We start from the raw sequence: 23,755 nt of genomic DNA, 5'->3' as shown, positions 1-23,755 counted from the left end.
ATTCACTGTTCGATGCGTGGTAAAAATCGGTTACGGTCGAGTAGTCGAGTATCTTATTGGCAGACCATGCATCGATACAAAACGATACAAAACGACACAAGGAAACTACCCCCATGTTTGGTGATGATTAATAATGAAACAAGCAAAACATGGCTGTTCAAAAGTGATGTAATAAGAAGAGTGAACAAGGTCTTGTCATGGTCAGTTTAAGCTGGTTCCCAGATACCAGACATTAAGCCTTGTACCGTTTTGATAACATTTGGTCAAATCCAATTTTCAAGTGTATACTTTCTCTTGCCCGGCAGTTTATACACTAGAGTGAGTGGGTTGGTTTTAACTATATTTTTAGTAATTTCACGGCGTGTCACCTCGATGTGGCAGAAAAGCCCAAGGTGATGCAGATTTTCTACCATGCTTTCAAAGCGAAAGAGTACCTTGATGCAGGAGACATGTTGAATGTACATACATGATGAAATCACTACTTTTTGTTTGTATGTACAATAAGTCTCAAACTAATGTTTTGTTAATTGACTCAAATCTACTAAAACATTTGACTGAGGCTACTTTTTACAACTTTTGATATTCCTCAAACTGACGAATTCCATGTGTCGTATTGTGTATCCTATCGAGACCTTGGAATAGAGATATGTACCATATCACAAAGATGAGTACCGTTATGGCACTATAACACGTCATGGGGACCTATACTCCCCATAGGAGACAATCACAAATGAATTAGTAATGATTTAACAATAATCAACCCCAGCAACAGTCATCATCGGTGATTTTTTTCAGCAATTGAAAAAAAGTTTCTCCTTTTTTAAAAAGTTCACAAAATCAGAAGAGTGACAATCTAATTATGTACGTAATTTGAAAACGAACAATTCAAGAAAGTGGTTAGAGCCAGTAACGTCTCTCTATCATCGCCAAACTTTTATTGCCATTCAATACGGTAGCACGCGAACAGATGCGGAGTCGTTAGTAGATTGTATCACATGAATGGCGTCATAGAAGCATTACATCATCAGCATCGTTTGACAACAAGTCGTAGAGCAGCCGACAGAAGCCGACAGCATGGCCTCTCCGACTGCTGAATGGCTGGGAATATAATTGCAGTCGCTAATAGGACAATTTGTTACTTCGATCAATTGACGAGCCAGGGTTCGTTGTATACTGTGTTGAAAATCACAGGGCCTAATCGTCCATTCAAGTTTAACTATGGACGGAGTCTATGCATTATAATCAATCCTACCGTCAGCTGAACGACATGAATATATCATTTGGCCTCTTTCTCACTGCACATCCGGGGCTGTAGAAACAAGCGGACTTTTCTCGGAGTCGCGTTCATCTCAACGTCTGCACACGCGCCCCAATCCACTGTTGAAGGACAGTAGGATGACTTAACACTAGGAACCAGCAACGTTCACTAACTGTATAGGGCTGTGGACCCACCTGAGGACTGACGCCGGACGGTGTCGCCTTTAGCTAGCTTGGGTGAATGCATATAACCCGGGTGGTACGACGTTGTTGCCCCGGCCCCCCGTGCCGCCACGGTAATCTAACTCAGCCTCGGTGCCTGTTCGACGACAGTTCAGGTGCTAACGAGGATAATAGCAACAACTCCAAATATCGGAAATTTCCGTATATCCGCGTGTTTTTCTAAATAATCTGTTACACTTGTTCCATCGTCAGAGCGCCGAAGCGAAAAATCAATAATTTTCTCATTTTATATGCTGGAGCTCCACCAGGAGGTAGATTTCAGATTCTGCGAGCCTGTCTCACTGCTGGAAGAGCTTGTTACCATCTACAGGTCGGTGTAGTGTTCTGGAAGCTTCTTGCGGTGCCGTTACTGGGGTACTAGCTACCCGTTCTCCCACACCTGTGTCACCAAAGCCTCGAGTTTGGGCTGTGAATGCGGAATTTCGTCCAATACATCGAAACGAGTAATGGAGGCAGCGAGAGACAAAATGGCGGCTGAATGACAGCAACGGTGTTCAGTGAACGGTGCATGGGCTGTGATCGTTCGTGTTGTGTATTCGCTTGGCTATAGACTTATTCGGCGACAGGTAGGTGGATGTTCCTTTACAAATTTCAGCGAAGCACATCTTTAAGGAATAGGTACATCTGTACTGATGATTATATAACACTTTGAGCTCTCAGCCGCACAACGCATCATTTTTCAGTATAGAATTGCTAATTATGACACCTTATCAGACACAAGCTGCACTTTGTTTCTGTATGTGCAAGGGTCAGAATTTTTGTGACCTCAATTAACAATATGGATGATTCATTGTCGCCCCATGCTGAATTATTTACTCGGTTTATTTATGTCGATTTTTTACTAGAAGCTTCTAACTTCCGATGGGTTAAGTAAGACACGCGGTTAGCGTGTACGGCACGAAAATAAGGGGTGAGGTCCAGCCTAGGGGTAGAGTCACACAAGCTCACGTGACCTAGCAAATGATTGAAACTACCCCCCAACCTTCATCATCACAGATGCAGTGTTTCATAATTCATACACTCCTCTTCGACCAAACTCTCTTAAGAGACAGAGGTCTCTTGAGGTTTGGAGGGAGGTTGGGCTATTCCTTGGAGTTCCTGGTCGTGGTCCTGGAACCAAACCAGTAAATATATAAACCATGAAAAGGACAAACCCAGAAGCACAGATCATACTGTATGATCCATAACGGTATCTGCCACGTGGCCGGTCCGTTAGACTGACCGATGTGGCCAGATGGATAAACCGGGTTATGGACATGTTCAGTGGAGCGGATCCCGGATCATTAACTCGGTGTCACCCAATGGGATAATCTTGCCCAAGGGAAGTCAAAGTTCTTCCGATGTGGAACAGACGAGGTCTGAGCTCCAGCAAACGGGACTCTGTTCCTTTCGGAATATAAGTGGCATCAGTAGAGATATTGGTGCCCTTCACCACATGTTCAGACAAACCCCGTATTGATCGCGCTTGCTTGCAAACTCTGTATCTACGTAATGCAACAGCACCGTGTATGCAAGGCGGTTCGTACACAGCCGACAGTCGGCGACACCGGGGGGCAGCGCATAATGGCCACACGCCGAGCCTTTGTTCCCTGTACCCTTTCACGCCCTTGAAACATCACCCACAACCCACTGATGTTACAGTCAGTATTTGTAATATGTAATTTATTATTTATTTATTTCATGGTTACTGATTCGTGCCATCTGGACCGCTCTTTTACATTAGGAATATGATGCTTGGATGTCGAATATAATACTTCGGAAATGATGTTTCCGCGTTGATGTGTAGGCTTATTGAAGCATACGGTCACTGTTCTTCATGACCAGTTGGGTAGAAGACAGTGTTGCTGTAATAAGAAGACACTATTTATGTTGAAATATTACTGGGAGGACTTCCACTTCCGCCAACTTAGCATGCACACCGGAATTGAACCCTCAATGTCAACGTTCAAAACTTAAGCAGCTTCTTTGCTCGGTATTTCTTTCAAAGTCATATTTTAACAGACATTTTTTTGCTGTTCTTCATTCACTCTTTCATTTTATAAATGAATATGCTTTTTCTTCAATGGGATGATTTTCGGTCATTTCTCTTCTTTTGCTAATAATTTGTTTAAATATATGGTTAATATATACCTCCATTCTTTTAATATTCATTGAAAGAAAATCAGTTATTTGATCTCATTATTTATTTAAATAGTTATACATGTTACATTTAATTTTACCTTCAGACCAGGGCCACTTGCACAAAACGATCTTAGCGCTAAGATTATCGTAACTCCCATACTTTAACATAGCCTTACAATAGTCGTAGTGCTAAGATCGCTTTGTGCAAGAGGGCCCTAGCATTGCTGTAAGATAACAGCACGGTTACTTTAAACATCAACTAACTGTTGTTATTAATAATTGAAATGGACCCACTGTGCATAACGGACGCTGCCATGTGATGTTAAATAATTATAAGGTACGACTTGAATGCAACGCTGACAATCCGGACACCGCACATACCGAACTGATAAGAACGTATACATCAACAGTGATGTCAGGGTTAACGAGGTTTCGTTGTGAACACAAAGGGGTTATTAACGTTACTCATATTTTGAATCCTTAACGTTACTCATATTTTGAATCCGCGAACCCTCACGTATGGAAGCGTGGAATATGTCGTTGCCAGTGCAACACCTGCTGGCGCTAGTTCACATGCGTCAACATCCAGCGAGACAGGTGTGACCGTAATTTTGCCACTGGGGATCATCTTGTGGAATGTAATTAGCTTCACTCATATTCTAGGCGAATCAATAGCAGTCTCATTTCTGTCACTCAATTGTCAGGACACACACAAATCAATCAGGCCGGGTATTTCAAATATGTTGGAAATAGTTTTACTTGTAAGTCAAGTATTAACATGAAACATCATTCATGGTCGATTTTAGGCATAAACATATATTGACAAATTATAGATAATTTTAATGTACGTGCATTCACCAGAACACGTTTATTTACACATCATAGAGTTATTTTTTTCAATTCGGAGACATATGTTTCACATATGATCACATGGAAATCGTTATTGGCTCATTTGCCTTAACGTCCAAAGATTCAAAAGGCTGATTCCTTTGTATCTATGAAACGCTCTCTTAAAATCGATACGATAACCATATACACTTGTTGTATTGTTTGTGTTTGAAACTATGGATTTATGATCAGCAAAGCATGAAAGATATGTGTTTATTAATGGTTGAATAGGTCGGCTGTAATGAATCAGGTACATGCTACAAACGGCTTTAGCTGTATGCGAGGATAGCCTCGATTGTGTTTTGGTTTGTTGTTTAACGCCGCACTCAGCATTATTCCAGCTATATGACGTCAGCCTTTGAATAATCGAGTCTGGACCAGACAATCCAGTAATTGACATCATGATCATTGATCCACGAAATTGGTATACGATGACATGCATCAACCAAGTCAGCGAGCCTGACCACCCAGTCCCGTTGGTCGCCTCTTACGACAAGCATGGTCGCCTTGTACGGCTAGCATGGGTTGCTGAAGACCTGTTCTAACCCGGACCATAGCTACTATCCAGGATAAGGGCCCGTGTTTTCCACAGCGCTGCCCTCAATCTGGGCATCAAAGTGTTTCAAGTAGATGAAACAGGGTATGTAGGTTATATAAGCGTCGGCCGTGACATATGTTCAATATATGTCATTGGTCCTTCTACAACATCTATGTCAGCTGTCGCAACAAAAACATTATTTGAATTTGTACGTAACTTTAATGTTGCCTTTTAGCATTATGAAACACTTTCTACTGAAACAATATCACTCTACCGCTGTAGGCAATCGAACCTATATTTCCCCGTCAGAGCAATTACAGACACGACGCCTCCTCAGTTGAGTATCATTTAATATAGATGACTCATATCTATCCATCATGAGGGCCGATGTTTGTCTCTTAACAGCCCTGAAAGAGTGTATGCATTACCTCTAAGACATCTATTGTGGGTTATCGACAACGCGACAAAAAACTTTATCTATTCACATTGAGGGCTACCAGTAGTTGCAATAAGGACCTTAATAAGAATTTGTTTCAAATTGAAATAGCTTCATAGTGAACCATGCATGGCTTCAAAGGCTATCATCGCAACGTTACTGTGAGTCTAAATGAAGCTGATTGTTCACTAATTACACATCTGTAGCATACGCACATGCGCAACAGGGTCATTGTTGGTGGCATTACTAAATGAGTCAATAGAGGCGATGTAGGTTACGAGAGTAATTATCGCTTCATTCGTGTAACCTATACGTGACATTACGGGCTCACGTTCCAGTCAGAGTTGAAAGTCTGGCTGAAATCAACATCAGAAATGTACGCGTCCGTATGCCTTAGTCTCATTATCCATGTGTGTGTTGAACTGAAACACCGAGTGAAATTGACATGACATTATATGCGATAAAACAAACTCTAATGATTGACGGGGGCACGGGTGGCCCAGTCGTCTAAGGCGCCGCGATTCGCTGTGCAGAGTTGCGTCCCTTGGACACGCCAGAAACCTATGATTGTGGGTTCGGATCCCGGTTCGCCCCAATTATGTTTCTAGGTTTGTCAGCACCATACCCGTGCCCGTGGGTTTCACCGAAGTGGTAAACGTCTGAGACCTGCATCACTTCGGGCTTTCCTCCCACTTTAAGCTGAGACGCCGCGATATAACTGGAATACTGGTAAAAGCGGCGTTAAACCCAACTCACTCACTCACTCACTCTAATGATTGACAAATGTTACGTAATGATATTTATAAATGACAAATGAAAAAAGTTGAATGAGTGTGGAACTCATTGAGTGAGTGAGTGAGTTTGGTTTGACGCAGTGTTTCAGTTATATCACGATGTGTCAGCTTGATGTGGGAAGAAGCAGAGCCCCGTTCCACAAAGTGATCTTAGCACTAACATGATCGTAACTGCCATACTTTAACAGGCCCACGGTAGTCGTAGCGCTAAGATCGCTTTGTGGAACGGGGTCCAGGGACCCATCTTAGCGCTACGACTGTCGTAAGTCAGTGATAAAGAATGGGAGTTACGACCGACTTAGCGCTAAGACCGCTTTGTGGAACGGGGTTCAGGCCTTAAACTTGACCATGAGTACGGGTATGGTGCTGACAAACCTAGAAATATGATTAGGGCGAACAAGGATTTGAACCACGATCATGAGTTTCTGGCGTAACATCGGCTAAAACAACTCAGCTGTACCCCACGACTTTTTACGTCGCAGATCAAGCTTGTAATATATCCTTCTTCCAATGCGACTGGGGGTGGGGGGCGGTGAGCTGAAACCAAGGACCGTGGGTTCGAATCCCAGATCCGCCCCGATTTTTTTTCTGTGTTTGTCAGCATCATACCCGCACTCATGGGTTTCACTAAAGTTGAAAACATTCCTGATTACCCCAGCAGCTTCAGAAACCGCGTTCCCCGCCTTTTCAACTGTAATACTTTATCTAATATAATAGTATTCATCATTACATTGCAGTGCGAAACGTCAACGACATAATATGATACGTCATAATTATCTGCCGAAACAGATTCTATTGTACGTAAGAGGCTAAATAGCTAATGCATATGAATGGACCACTGAAAATCATTGATGACACCCGCTGTTGGCGAACCATTCTTCTAATTCCTTCAGTGAACAATGACATGTTCTCTCTCGAAGGTTCTGTCGACTGACGTTTTTTTAATAGACCACTGAAAAAAAGTTAATGAACACCCGATTTTTCCGTTTGACTATAGTTTATCTGTCACCGACATGACAGATTAACTATAGCCCTATGAAACAAACCTAGAATTGTGACCCATTGGTATATTTTATATTCCTCATCACCAACAAACGTCTGAAATGTTCTAATGATGGAATACTAAATACAGGGAGACGCTTTGAAGGGCCATGTCTGTAATCTCTCATTATTAGCGTTTAGGCTCCCATATTAGTCACCGCCTCTTAACCATGTGTCGTCTGCTTGTTTTTCTTGTCTGAAGGTGAAGGTTACTTAATTGTTTGTCTTCGCTGCAAAAATACATGTAACGGAATTTCACATCTAAACCAGACATTGTTATGTTGTAGAATTATTACTTTTTTAGGCATCATGATACTTTTACATAATTAAAGTTACCGGTCTGTGACGGAATTCTTAGAGTGTATTTTCATGGAGACGTTGTTAGTAATCTGCGGGTGTTTTAGTTTCAAATGAAATAGCTTCAAGTAAAGAAATCCATGATTAAAATTAATTTTTATTCAGGCTAGAAGTAACAGTTATTCTGTGAACCACCAAATAACATTGCTCGGTGTAGCAGTTAGGACTTGTGACTTTATTACGATAACCCGTGCATAATCGGATCTGGACTAGGCAAACCCGTGGTTAATAGTCTGAGCAATAATCATTCCACATACTGTAACCACTTATAATAATCTGGTCAGCTCTTACCGTGGTCAATAGTCCCTCGGGAGTTGAGGATACGCTCACCTTTTCACGACCCCTATTCACTATTCGATGGTGATTCATAGAACACATGGTTATGACATAGTCGGAATTGTACAGTGGGTGAATGAATGAACATGGCTCTTCGTTGCTTTTAGCAATATTCCAGCAATATCACGGCGGGGGACACCAGAAATGGGTTTCACACATTGTACCCATATGGGGAATCGAACCCAGATCTTCGGCGTGACGAGCGAACGCTTTAACCACTAAGCGACCCCACCACCCCTGAATAATACGATGGACTCTGCTTTCAACAGATATTGCTAATGATTATTGAAAGGGCTACGTCGCTTTAGTTTACATGTTAATATTGCTTGTTTTGTAATTCGGTTTAATTCATTGTCCGAATGACAAAAACAGTTATACTAACGAAACGCGCACTCAGAGCGGTTGATAGTCTGTGCACAAAAAACATTCCTTGTTGATGGGGTGTGTTAATGACCTATACAAACCATTGTTGGATAAATAACATATGTATGTCAGTTCCCTCTAACATAAAACGGGTACAACCTTGAGCTAACAAGACTTCGAAAGCTCCGTCACGTCCACACCACAGCCACGTGAACTGTCAGTTTTCACTCGATACTTAATACAAATAAACACAAATAAACACAAATAAACAGAAACACGTCTGGATTGGTATTCCTTATTACCAAACAGCGTGTCTGTGGCAGATGTACTAGCCTATAGTATGTCTTCTGAAGTGTCACAGAAGCACTGTACATATGTACAGACTTAATGTTATGTGTGGAAGCAGACGACAATACTCCCAGCAGGCGACTTTGCAAACAGGTGACTTCATGAAGCATTAGTTACACGATGCTGATTTGTTTGTTTGTTTGTTTGTTTGTTGTTTAACGCCGCACTCAGCAATATTCCAGCTATGTGACAGCGGTCTGTAAATAATTGAGTCTGGATCAGGCAATCCAGTGATTGATATCATGAGCATCGATACGATGACATGCATCAACCAAATCAGCGAGCCTGACCACCTGATCCCGGTAGTCGCCTCTTGCGACAAGCATGGGTTGCTGAAGACCAATTCTAACCCAGATCTTCTCGAGTGTACACGGTGCTGAAGCTTTTATTGGAGATATTATCTTATTCTATGTACTATCTATGGTATATTGTGTTTAGGTATGTATGAGGTATTGCAAACCGATACGCATGGATCCCATTGTATTCTAATAATCACTATCCAGATGTATAAGCTTTGCTTGCCCACTCCAAGGGATTGCGCAGATTAGTGAATTGCAAAACTGGGGAATGCGTAACACTCATTTCGAAATAACGGGGCTTGGGCAAAGCGTCGCCCATTCTCGGGGATTAAGGAACACGCTTGGACAGTTCTTTTAATTATGCACGACATATGTTTCACGTCAACGATTAAAATCGGAATATCTCTCCTCAAGTCGGTCATTACTGTTATATATATAGCTGATGACTCACAATAGTGCAGATGCACTGTTAGCGCGTATAGTTTGTACATTCTGTAAGTGGATAATGACTATAAGATACCGAATAAATCATGAGTTTGAATCGGAAATCATCACTTGATAAGGATGTTAATGTCACTCCTTGAATCCGCAATGTATCAGTTAGTTTTATTCTCACCAAAGAGATGGGAAAATGTAATGCTATTCATATTATGTATGTATACATGGGCATAGTAATGACCAAAACGTGTGTGACTGGTGTTCACATAACTGGCTTTGTGATTCCTGGCTAAATATCGAATAATGTTGCACACAATAACAAACTGGAAGTTTTGTTGTTTGTTTGTTGTTTAACGCCGCACTCAGCAATATTCCGGCTATATGACGGCGGTCTGTAAATAATCGACCAGACAATCCAGTGTGATTGACATCATGATCATCGATCCACGCAATTGGGATACGATGACATCAACCAAGTAAGCAAGCCTGACCAGCAGGTCCCATTCGTCGCCTCTTACGACAATCATGGTCACCTCTTACGGAAGGCATGGATTGCTGTAGACCGATTCTACCCCGGATCTTCACGAGTCTACTGGAAGTAATAGAAATTAGGTTGTGAACCGCCATTTCTGTAGATGTGGTTATATCCGTTGTCCCTACCTACAAGGCGCGGCGACACTTTGAGGGGGCACATCATTCAACAATGTGTGAACTAGGAGTCAGTGTCTTCTTCGAGCCTAGTCCTCATAAAGTTGTCATTTCTGGTGGATGACCTTACGTGAATGCATACAAAGTTGCACTATGCATTTGTAATTGCATGAGGTGAAATGGGGTTTAACGTCGCGTCCAAGATTATTGCACTTATATAGCGACGTGCATGTACGTGTGTGTGTTTGTGTGGCTGCTTGTACTAGTCCGGACTGATGCCGATTTATAGTGCTAGCTCACTGAGATACCATGCCGCAGTTTAACATGAATACCCCACTCAGACACAGTATACTGACTCCGAGCCGACCAGTCCTTGTTTTAGCCCCTTTAGTACCATCTTTTAACGTCTTTTGGTATGACGCGGCCGGGGATCGAACCCCGGACCTTCCGCTCTCCGGGCGGACGCTCTACCACTAGAAAACGGAGGCGGTCCGTAATTGCATGACATGCAAAGGACACTCAAGTGTATTCTTTCACAGCAGGTATGTCTGGCTTGTTGTGGAGCATTAAAATCAGTTTGACATTACGAAGGCATGCCCCGCCGTTGCCAAAATGGCTACTAATGAGGTAGGTGATAATATGCTCTAATATCTGTTCAATTGCGATGGACGCAACGATGAACCTGTCTGTGCCTCTATGGCATAGCCTTCCAGTACACCTACATCGACCATGACGTCACCTGCTTAACAGATGAGGATATTCTGGGATTCGGTGCATTGTTATCGGATCTTGTTGCATAACCAATGTCGGAATCCTGCTCGTTCATGCACGCGTTGAAATTCCGAAATTTCGAACCCCGGACCTTCCGCTCTCCGGGCGGACGCTCTACCACTAGAAAACGGAGGCGGTCCGTAATTGCATGACATGCATAGGACACTCAAGTGTATTCTTTCACAGCAGGTATGTCTGGCTTGTTGTGGAGCATTAAAATCAGTTTGACATTACGAAGGCATGCCCCGCCGTTGCCAAAATGGCTACTAATGAGGTAGGTGATAATATGCTCTAATATCTGTCCAATTGCGATGGACGCAACGATGAACCTGTCTGTGCCTCTATGGCATAGCCTTCCAGTACACCTACATCGACCATGACGTCACCTGCTTAACAGATGAGGATATTCTGGGATTCGGTGCATTGTTATCGGATCTTGTTGCATAACCAATGTCGGAATCCTGCTCGTTCATGCACGCGTTGAAATTCCAGTTCCAACTGAACCTGGCGCTCATGTTGTGAGACCGTACAGTTCCTGTAGATGTATGAATTAGGATCACAGGTCTCAGATACCTGCTCGTCCCGTGGCCCGCGAGTCATGAGTCTGCGTTCCAAGTTAAACAATGCACGCCTGGCCATCGCATATTGATCTTATCTTGTCCATACAAACACAATGTACACACCAATTATAGTCAGGCGGTTGTTGCCGGAGCGCCCAAGGGGGTCGCTGCCAGACCCACTAGCACCAATGCAATAGTCCGCATCGATTTTAAACAAATTATCGCGATGAAACATCGTGTCTCTTGAGAACATAGTGGTTGCTCAGCGGTTGGGAGTGCATAAACCAACATGGCGGTTGCTAGGTGCCTGAATACCATGGGACATTGGTTGAGCAGCGATGAGGAGAAGTGCATAAGTCACTATGGTTTTGTGATGGGGGAGCTAAATGTGGAGGTTAGGTTGTTAGCTGTGGGTGAAAGTATGTATGAAGTTCACACACGGGCCGCGTTGGTTGCTAAGCCAGAATGAAGTCGCCGACGAAATGCCCAAGTGACAGTCAAAGGAATCTTAATATGTCATGACATCTTTGTCGACTTGCGGGGGTGCATGATACAGTAATTGTGTTGCTAGGTGCCTGAATGAGAGATGGTAATCTCATGAGTAGCAAGGGAGTGCTTAAGACACTCTACCCCAGCAGGTCCTGCGCCGTTATGATAGCCTGGTGCCTCCACGTCTGGAGAGATGGTTGGGATGAGTTTTATGATGTATATCAACCGCTACGATTTAGTAACAGGGTGTCATCTCATCTCTGATTGTCATAAAGTGATGCTGGATTTCAGTAATCTACTGGCGCAGTACCGGGAAGAATAGTTTATGGACCCATCCTCATAGATGCACATCTGGAACATGCCTATGCTTCACGTTCAGAAACATGAACATGTTCCAAGAGAGTTTCAGCGTTTGTGCAAGGGAGATTAAAGCAATGGTACATAATTCAATATTGTCATTAATCCCATGGCAGATGCTTTAGACTTGGCTTGTTTTGTGATGTAGGTCCAATCTAGTTCCACTGATTGAAGCAGAGTATGGTCTGTTCTCCCCACTACAAATAGTCAGTCCCAAAACATCGCCATCGACTTCCTTCCTCAGTTCCTCTTCCACTGTATGTAATAAATAAAAATAACTATAACTAAATATGTGATTGGATACAGGTACTTTTCAACATCTGCACCATCATAAGATTGAGAATCAAAATGTTACATATAGCTGCAGCGCGAATCAGACATGGCGTTCATGTTGTCCAATCTTGAGAAACGGAGACATATAATTCATCACATCATGACCAGGGCATATTTATTGATGTTATTGAAGTAACATATTCGAGGAGATAACTGCAGCTCCCCCAAACAATCTGTGCATCTTTTTTTCTGCTGGTGTAAGGAGTTTCTATCTTTAATGTTCATGCTAATTTATTTACTCAGGGACGAAATTGGCCGGGTGGTTTTGAAATATATTTTTTAGTCCTTAAAAAACTCTTATGATTTTCCAAAACAAAACAAGTGTTCAGTGGACGTGCATGATAGCCTCATAAACTGTTCTGGTTTCCCAAAGGTTCACGCTCAGATGACCAAAAAAACCATACAAACAAAATGTACACACGAATTATAGTCAGTCGGTTGTTGCTGGAGCGCCCAAGAAGATCGCAGCAGCAGTGAAAAAATACTCTGTCACTATACCCCCCCCCCCCCCCCCCCCTCCCCCCCCATCCCCAAACCCCGGGCACACAATCCCCTTCTTGACTATGCATACTTGCTTACTTTATTGATCCTGTTCATTGTGTCTACACATTCGTTAATAACTCCCAGTAAATACAAATAACATCACACCCACTCTGCATGTAATCCTTCCTGAATATTATTTATGATGTATCTCAATGTCTCCTTTTACGCTATGATGACGGAACTTCACATACGTAAAAGTGGGTGGGTTGATAACACTCCCTGCCATTCACAGCTGTCATATTTTCTTTGTCAAGCACAGCATTTACAATAACGGAATGAATATTTTACGACGTCAGTAACGTTCCGTGGCACACTCCCGTTATATATTCATTTCTCAAATCCACAACTGTAAAATCTAACGTACCAAACACCTGGGTTTTGTGACACTCTCACAATGGTAAATATAAAAGAAGTCTGAAAAGGGCATGTTCAGTTCTTGGAAGAAGTGCGAGGATATCTTGAGATCATATTACTTATTCATTGCATCAGTTTGTCGTCATCGATGCAGTCTTAACCAGGGCCGACAGTCCGCGACCCTGTCACCCACAGCGTGCTAGAAAGCTTGCATTATTCTCTAAATGATGCAAACGGCTACCTACCACAGGCAAGAGTCTTGCGTCATGTTTCGATGTCCGCATGGACATTATCGAGCTCTTTCTTCATCTTGCCCCTGTGGCTGGATGCGCTCCCCCCTCCCCCCTCTCCATCGTCCCCCTTACACGGATCAATATCCAGACCTACTCTGTACAAGGGGGATCAGTTGCTGCATCCCCATTGGTGCACTGCTACAAAGATGGCGTTGCTTGACTGTTCATCAGCGAGACGCTGGAGATTGATAATATGACCTTTGTCCTCTGTCGTCACGTCACGAATTCATTCTTTAATCAAATTCACCTTGTGTGAGGCAAAACTTCGAGCATTCATTGTTTGTGGGTTTTGTGCGGAGCACCTTTACTCATTAGGGTTGCTGGTAGGAATATGTAATTAGTCAGAAAACAGTACCCTTTCATTGCATATTATTCAAGAAAGGCAGCATCGTCACCTTTATGTGGAGACGTTTATTAGGAGATGTTGGATAACTATTAGATAATCCACGTGGTAATCAAGAGAATTGAGGTAGATGCTCGTATTTACAGAACTCTACCCCTCTGACATTGTTGTGATCCTGTTGTTGAACGTGTCAGCGGGAAAGTCGAGCGTGGGCGTCACGAAGAGAGACTCTCCCCAACACTCCCACTCTGCACCAGTCAAACACATTCTCCCATTACTGATTCGGCATCCCCTTCTAGCAGCTGTCTGTATTTCGATGTGGAACTACCTGCGTCATCCACGCATCTGTCGTGTCGGCTGGCTCTGTTTAACCGTCCTGACAGACCTCTGGAGAATAGGCTGCTCTGTGAAACCCTCTTTGTGATTACCGATTACTATATTACATTAAATTCTGCGGTTAATGATGCTATTTTTAGTGAGACATATTCTAAACGTAAAACGATGAACTGTATCGGAATCTATTGAAGGTTAGAATACGTGTTGCATAAAGTATTCAGCCCAAGGGAAAGGAGTATTGCTGTTAATTTGAATTATGTGTTAAGAAGACGATTATTTGTAATTTATATTCTTACGATTTTGTATCCAGATCAGGAGAAAAAATAACACGACTCCTGATGGTGAAAAACAATTATAGTAACACAGACTGACCACCAACCTTAACATGTACATTGTTTACTTATCGTTGGGTGTTGAAAATTGTTCCTTGAGGCCTGCATCTAATGTTATCCTTCTTTCATGTCTTCACTTATTCCTTGTATTTGCCATCTTTCTGACATCTTTCTATCACCAATATACTTCATCCTTCTGTCACTCTTTCACTTCACCCTAAATATCCATATTGTATTTATCCGCACCTATCCTACGTTTGTTGGTCGTTCATGACACTGTTTTATTCTCTTTCACGCTACCTATCTGCATCTTTCACGCCATCCTGTCTCGCTTTCATTGCCACTCCACCTCTTCCTTGACATTCTTTTGCATCGTTACCTTCACCGTTCTGTTCAACATCCTACTGCCATAACCAGGAACATATCCCTTTTCCACGTCACCCTTCTGTCCAATCTATCTTGCTCCAGTCAACCTTTCACACAAGTCTTCTGTAGCTCTGATGACATTTCACTACAAACTACATTAATCCTCATGGTGCAATGCTCCCTGATATTGTGGCTACAGATCTCTCTCAAACCTGAATCAATTGACGTAGCTACACAACACCATTGTTGAGTGTGGGGGGAAGAACGCAATATTCACTGAACAGTGATTAAATGAGGGGCATTGAAATGGCGCCTTTATCCAAACTGTCAATAAACTACCATTATGCGTCGCAGTTCCAGCACATTTAGCTATTATTAAGTCACACAGTCCTGCAATGTTGCAAAACAACTGTCCACCTTTGGAAATTGAAATACTTTATGGATATTAGAAGTTGGTCTCCTTAAGTGAAGCATATTGTACAGAATGTCGCGGATTTTTCAGCACCTTACTTTATGTTTTGGTTTCTCTTTTCCGAATCCTGTCTTTAGTTGTATATCTGTATTTTGTGGGTGTCAGCATCCCTAAATAGTTATTACTATCTTCAGAGGCCTCGGGCAAGGTTCTAAACGTTTAATTGTTGATGTTGCTTATGAGCTTTGCGAAGCTACTTGAAGACCCATGGACATCATGTTATATAAAGCGTTGTTTGAACATCCTGTTATTGTTGTACATGTTACTAATTATTATGACAAAAAATTTCGAATTCGAACAAGACGACTACTTATTCATTTTTCTAATGATGTTAAATTATTACATGAAACCACAAAAGGAAACACACATTTCATTTTTAACATATTTTCGAGATCAAATGACCTCATAATATATTATATAATTCGTCTAGGGCATTGCAACTGGGAATTTTGCAGATGTTGTGCTCAGGCAATGTAGTCCTTTCCATTTTCAGGTTTCTGTGCCCTTCGTGTATGTACAGCGAGGTCTAATGAACTTGAACATGAAACACAAGCCCTCTCGATGATTCATTCGCGTCATAATCGCATTAAGATTCTAGAAATTGACGAGCCCATCACGCATGGCTTATATGCGGTAGTCCATGGTTTCATCGATTTCAAGGCACATATTGTAACACCATAGTTTGGGAATTACTTATCGAGTGGTGATATACATGGCTATGCCAAACCGCAGGAATCCATACAATGTTATATGGATTTTCCTTCCAGTAGAATCTAATGCTGGTGGACCTGCTGTCGTTGTTGACGCAGATACGAGCCATGACGAGCGAGCGGATCCCTCACAGTAAGAACAAGGCCTGAATGCTTTCTGTTTCTGCAGCTCCATCACGCTTGGGTGCTGTTTCTCTCTGGCTACCATTCCTATAAGGATCCATGTTCTTTCAATTATTTATTCCCTTTCTGCGAGAGTCGACAGAATACATGAATTTCGCATGGAGTTGCTTAGAAACACGGCCGCCGTGTGTCGCAGAGAGAGACTCTATTTGCGTTAGACGTGATGGTGGTTGCGGGGATGCTCTGGAAGCATCTATTGTCAGTGGCTTGAGGCGGAATAGCATCGCACTGTACCATGTCAAAGGATCAGGAGTGTTGACCCTTTAGGACACCTGGTGTCATCAGTCAGTGATCCATTCATATATTTATCACCGTTCTTTTTGCCGTTTACACCAATGGAAACTGTTTCGTCGTTTAATCTCTGGCATTGACGTTTATAGTATAGAGGGGATCAAATGAGTTCGGATAAAAAGTATGTTCATTTTATGCAGAGCGACTCACATGGTTAAAGTAATGGGGTTTGTAACTTTGTATGTATAACGGTTCTGTCAGGTGTACTCTTTGAAACACAAAAGGATTCGAATGTTTGAGCTGGAAATTCGTCTGCGAGTGTACACTGATAATAATTAGGGAACATGTATGAACATGTAAGTCTCCAGACCTGTTGAAAAGTTAGCAGTCTGGCTGTGGGGCTGTTTCCAGCGCTGAGTATGTGTACGCTTCTTAACACACGGCGAAAGGATGATTCAGATGTAAGAAAGAGACATGACTTTGAGAAGTACTTGTCTATTATCGGCAATGCCTGCGAAGAGGTCTACCAATTCTGTCTGCTGATGTAAGCGATGGTGGGAGGATTCCGGTTTCAGCGGTGCCTGACTTAATAACCAAGATGAATTCAATGACGTAGACGAAAGTTCTTCAGTAAATATACATGTTCATTAGCACAAAGGATGCTGACCATTTCACTTGGGCGGGAGCGAGAATGAATATAGAGAGGGCAAAATAGTTTTTTCCTTTGACGCAATAGTTTCGATTCTCGAATATTCCAGACTGAATGAATCCCATATAGCGGATTTGTCAATACAGGAACAAGGTTGCTGAAGAAATACTGCTCTCTGTTTGACCTTATCGAACACAGCGGCATAATCAGGAGTTTGGTTTAATCACCACTTATAGCAATTTTCCAGCCTACCTCGGAGGCGGACACCAAGAATGACTTCACATATTCTACCAATATGGGAATGAAACCCATGTCTTCTGCGTGTCAAGCCAACGCTTTAACCACAAAGCTACCCCAGCTCCACAATGACATATAATGCCACAACCATTTCCCATTAAGATGGTCGCTTCATCTTACCTTAATCCATGTAATTCGGTTCTCAACTTTGAGTTGTGTACGTTAACTAATCTTGCTTACGCCATGGTAATACCACATACATTGTGATTCATTTACTGAACACCGATGACGAGGGACATTGCCTTCGCAAGTGTTATGTACAGTGGATGTTCAAAACCAATAAGCGGCGGATTAGAAGAGACACAGTGTGTTGGCACTGATTGATGCTTCCGCGGAGAATCTGAAAGTAACGATACTCCGGAGTCTAATTCTGGCCATATAATCTTGCCAATCGTTTCTTCTCAATGAACACTACAGAAATAGCACTTGTGAATCGAAGGTAGCATATGGAATATTAAAAAACCCGCCTTGTTGCAATTAACCCCAAAATAACCAAATTCTTTCTTTTTTTCTAAACAAAATTGAATATTTGGGGATCCAAGGCGCAGCAATAATTATAAAACGTGGGTTATAATGTATGACGTTCTGACTTTCTGACACTTTCTTAGAAAATCAATGCCTTGGTCTCGGATACTTCGGTTTTTTTGTTCTAATTTTGGATGCTGTTGGGGATATTAGATATCTTATCATTACATCAACAAGCCATTGATCGACTTTCCTGGTACTTGGTCCCTGCTGGAGTTTAATTTTCTATGTAAAAGTGCACCGTAAAAACTTTGTGCCATAAAACATTGATTCTGATTCTCCGTTCATCGGTAGTTTTTGCTATACGTGTATTATATTTTATATATGCGAATCTGTCGTGATTTATTTAATATATTCGGAAATGGTATTGTTAATTGTTTCAGGGTGTTTATATTTTACAAATCATAACGCGTTAATATTCATTAAGTTGACGTTCTTAACCTAGTAGGAGGCTTTTTTAAAGGAAGTTTATATTTTATCTAAATATATATTATTATGATATGCTTTCCCCATTGTAAACTATTCGTTGAAGGAAGACTGTGACCCTAACAAACAAATAATTATTTTGTGGCCTTGTGTGTGATTTGACATGAGGGTTTATTAAAATAACATTCACAACAGCTGCCTTACACTCGGCAAGTTCCCTATTACATTGAGGTTTAAAATCAGCTGTGTTCAAGGATTGTGAGTATACCCTGAGTGTATTCACGTTTAGCTTCAATTCAAATATGGTTTTATTCAAGGGTACTGTGTATTCAAGTAAGGCGTCATTTCAGATTGTGTATTGGCATGTAATATAAACACGGACATGTAGGCACCAACTGTCCAACATCTCTCAAGGTTTGGTTTTTTTACAGTTGGCGTTTACTCGAGGTTAGATAGCATTAGTGAGAAGTGTCAAGAGACAGCAAGATCATTCAAGGTTTGGCTTTATATAAGATAGACGTTTCTTCAAGGTTACATAGTTTTAGGCTGAAGTGTGAAGAGGCGCAGCGTAATTTCGTTGTCGACAGCAACATCACTCCATCAAGAAGTACCCCACCGTGCATGGTGCTGATCGCATTACCCACGAAACCCAACTTATTGAGTCACGATATATTTCGGAAGTAGTCATTAGACTGAGTGGGGGGCATTAGCTATGTCGTTGACGTCATCGTCAACGGTATGACATCATCGCCGACAACCAAAGGTCACAAAAAACATGTCTAGAGGCACAATCTTCACTCCGCTTTCATTAATGATCACACTCCCCGTGACAGAAATTTGGTTGGCATTTCACTAATTTGTCAGTCTTTGGTAAACCGCTGTGTCGGCGCTATGCTTTATTGTTATCTTTGGCCTACACACATAGTCAGAATTGTCCCCCTTTACCATGCATATGTAAAGGACTTTGTTTTTATCAAGTCTAATTAGGTTTGTCATTTTTTAAGGTTGTCTTTCGGATATATATTGCCAATCATAATGCAAACGTGAATACCTCGCATGTAAAAAACATGCATTCACAAGATTTATCAGCACTCCCAACGTGTAGGTCAGATCATGCATGAGACACGTGGTAGCAGAAAGAAAAACAGCAACACGTAGATGGTTTAAGCTTACTGTGTGTAGAGCTAGTGATCATGATGAACAGCGCACATGCTCAGACCAACAGAAGTACTGCAGATAAATTAGATTTTTACTTTTAATAATTTATGATCGAAATTAGGCAGCCTAAATGTTAACGCTTGAAGGCTGTTGCGGCAAAATTAAGGTCCAAACGAAAGGGCTCAATTACAGGTGTTAAGATTTATTATAAATACACCCCTTTCAATACATATTGCGTCCTTTAATATATACATCTTAACAAATTCCTGGTCGGGAATATTACCGACTGCCTCCGCTAGCTAGAACCCGGATACCGTCGACTGTGTTGAAATGCATTTGTGTTGTTAAATTGGTCATGCTCGACATCTAGAATTATCGACCCCGTCTCCACCCAGTAATTATATATTTATGTAAGCACATATGCGTTGCAGAACGATTGACATTAACGATGATGAAAGGATTCAGGGTATTGTTGCAATATTGAACGCAGGTTTTCGCGTTCTACTCTCTAAATCCCACTCTACAACATTGAGTTCCATGATCACCCAACAGCCCTTAACTATAATGTATTAACGCTTTAACTTCTTATTCAAAACTATTGGTCTCGTTCTAGCCTCCAATAATGTTAATACAACCCATTAACAATACAAACACCACTCGGCACTTTGTTAAAAAAGTAGGCTTTTTGTAACCGAATTGGTCAACAAAGAGAACTTTCATGGAGTTAATGAAACGAGCATATCTTTTTTCAATTCTTCGCCAATAATCAGTTTGTGTTTGTTCCTTTTCAATCAAGTGGCCAACAAGTTTTCTACCCTCGACGTACGTTTCCACACTTCCTCCGTGCTAACCCCCAGGCTTTGGCAACTCAATACAGCTCTCACATGAAACAATGTATACTGTGGGAGGAAAAAAAATAGTGGCAGTGGTAGCAGTGCATCGCCGTCGAACAACGCCGTTCCTTTCTCCCCTGCTCTGAATTTGGTAGCGACCATCGATCGGTTACACGCGCCGTGCCTCTAAACTATTGTAACATATTGAATATTTATGGCATAGCGTGAGAAATAAAAGGTCCCTCCGACACTCCGTGTGTCGATAATGCAAAATAACTGGGATACACCTTATTTAGAATATGCTTGGGTAGCGAAGTACGGGTAGACTGCATTGATGGGTAGAAGCGGTGGGTGGTTAACGATGGGTAGAGTACATTGTTACAGATGTTTTATCTATATTACGACGCATCATCTCTTGGCATTATAGAGATTGGAGAAACGTATAGAATATATCATAGCTTCTGTATTTCTACTGACACTCGCCGTGATTTGGGAAACATTTGGCTAGACATCACGATGTTGTAGATATCACAATAATCAAGGTATCGCCAACATGTTCCCGATATCACAATGTTGCAGATATTAAACATATTCCAGATATTCAATATGTTCCAGATAACACAATGTTGCAGATATTAAACATATTCCAGATTCACAATGTTGCAGATATTCAATATGTTCCAGATATCACAATGTTGCAGTTATTCAACACGTTTCAGATATCACAATGTTGCAGATATTCCACATGTTGTAGATATCAAATTGTTGCAGATATTCAACATGTTCCAGATATCACAATGTTCCAGATATTAAACATGTTCCAGATATTCCACATGCTCCAGATATCACAATGTTGCAGATATTCAACATGTTCCAGATATCACAATGTTCCAGATATTCAATATGTTCCAGATATCTCAATATTGCAGATATTCAACATGTTCCACATATCACAATGTTACAGATATCACAATGTTGCAGATATTCAACATGCTCCAGATATCACAGTGTTGAAGATATTCAACATGTTCTAGATTTTACAATGTTGCAGATATTCAACATGTTCTAGATATATGCAACGTGTTCCAGATATATTCAACATGTTTCAGGTGACACAATGTTCCAGACATCACTATATTCCAAATATCCCAATGTATTCAACATTTTCCACATATCACAAATTTACAGATATATTCAACATCGTATAGATATGACAGTATTCCAGATTATTAGACATGTTTCAGACATCACAATGCTACAGGTATATTCAACGTGTTCTATATATCAAACTGTACCAGTTTATTCAACGTGTTCCAGACACTATCATTCGTCATTCTCGCTGTATATGGAGATATCATAATTGTTCCATTGTTCGAATAAGGAAGACAGACACCAAACAAAAATTCCCTTGCCATTAAATATTCACGAGGTATATTGACAAGTGGTATGTATGGTTCAAATACTATTATGTCAATTTGTCATTAGATTTCTGATATATAAGTGGCCGTTATGGAATATGTTCCATGGTAACTCGTTAACATGAGAGAGTATGGTTTTACGCCTCTTTTAGCAATATTCCAGCAATATTACGGTGGGGGACGCCAGCAATGGGCTTCACACATTGTACCCATGAGGAAAATCGAACCCGGGTCTTGACGAGAGAACGCTTTAACCACTAGGCTACCCCCCGTTAACATGAACCTTATTTTAGGAAAATATAATTTCACAAACTTATGGTTAAGGGGAATCGTACATAAGGTTACATTCGGCTTACATAACAAAAAACATAAATAATAAGAAGGTGATGATTTTTGGAACACTGACGACACAGTGATTTTGTCGAGAGATGTTTGTTACCCTATTGTAATAAACATGTTGTCTTAAACGCAACTACGATGTTGTTTGTAGGGCTGTGACTGTTACACTCATTGCCTGACATTTAAGATTATTAATTTTAAGCAAAATTATTTTCGGGCAATAACATTTCTATGCGTACCGTCTTGATAAACGAGGTTCGACTTCAGAAAAACGCATCAGCACTCAGTCGTCGCTGAATTGTTTTCCTAAGCTGGAACTAATTTGACTCAGAATCTATGGAGCATACCAAAAACAAAAACTAACACTAACATTGACAGGTTCATCTTATTTTCATTACCGTACATAATATCGAGAGAATATTATTATCACAAAGTGTCGTTCTGGTAGATGTTAATTGCTTATCTTTGGACAGATTCCATGTTTCATGATGGATAACTCTGTCAACATGATCACAGAATGCCACTTCTTCACCACTGTGTAAAACCGGCATTGTTAGTGAGGCTTGTACGCAGATGCAAAGCACAGTCACTCTTATCGCGACGGATGGTGGCAAAGTGGTAGAAGCTAATGCTCGCTTGTACAATGTTACAACTGGACATTTTACAATTTGAAACTTTCTGTTGTATGTTCTGTTGACCATTCCTACTTATCCACTCACCCAGTCGCCCACTTCTCGACCATTTCTTCTTATCCACTCACCCAGTCGCCCACTTACTACTCGACTATTCCTACTTATCCACTCACCCAGTCGCCCACTTACTACTCGACCATTCCTACTTATCCACTCACCCATTCGCCCACTAACTTCTTGACCATTGCTACTTATCCACTCACCCAGTCGCCAACTTACTTCTCCACCATTCCTACTTATCCACGCACCCATTCGCTCACTTACCACTCGACCGTTCCTACTTATCCACTCACCCATTCCCCCACTTACACCGAGCATAGTATCCTTTACAGTTTACAATCTGTTGTTCTGTTCCCTCCAAGATATTGAGTTGTTTGAACCTAATACAGAGCTCAATAACTAAGCCACCGTTTGCTGCATATTAGGTTTCTAGTATACGTGCGTTGGCGTATTCGACAGTATGGGAAGGCAAAACTGAAATTAACACTTGTGATGAATGAAACTGGTCTTCATATTACCGGTAAATGATCATCCCTCACGTAATTTAGAGCCCGCCTCCCTGGTCTAGAGCTAGGTCCGGGGTTTGATCCCCGGTCGCGTCATACCAAAAGATGTTAAAAGATTTTACCTGTCGTTAC

The 23,755-nt window shown here is 41.5% G+C and overlaps 1 protein-coding gene across 10 annotated transcripts in view; it reads left to right on the top strand.

The window, feature by feature from the left end:
* The first annotated feature begins 1,085 nt into the window (after positions 1 to 1,085).
* Positions 1,086 to 23,755, top strand: part of LOC124119458 (sodium channel protein para-like) — a 116,304-nt gene continuing 93,634 nt past the window's right edge. For 9 of the 10 annotated variants that reach the window (XM_046481966.2, XM_048402891.1, XM_046482021.2 and 6 more), the window contains exon 1: positions 1,086 to 2,066. The gene's annotated coding sequence lies outside the window, so the exon portion shown is untranslated. The remainder of the gene's footprint in view (positions 2,067 to 23,755) is intronic. The other variant, XM_046482028.2, reaches the window with a different exon arrangement.

Source organism: Haliotis rufescens, unplaced genomic scaffold (genome assembly GCF_023055435.1).
Source record: "Haliotis rufescens isolate VD_foot unplaced genomic scaffold, xgHalRufe1.0.p SCAF_3, whole genome shotgun sequence".
Taxonomy (NCBI): Eukaryota; Metazoa; Mollusca; class Gastropoda; order Lepetellida; family Haliotidae; genus Haliotis; species Haliotis rufescens.
This window is presented reverse-complemented; position numbering and strand designations above follow the sequence as displayed.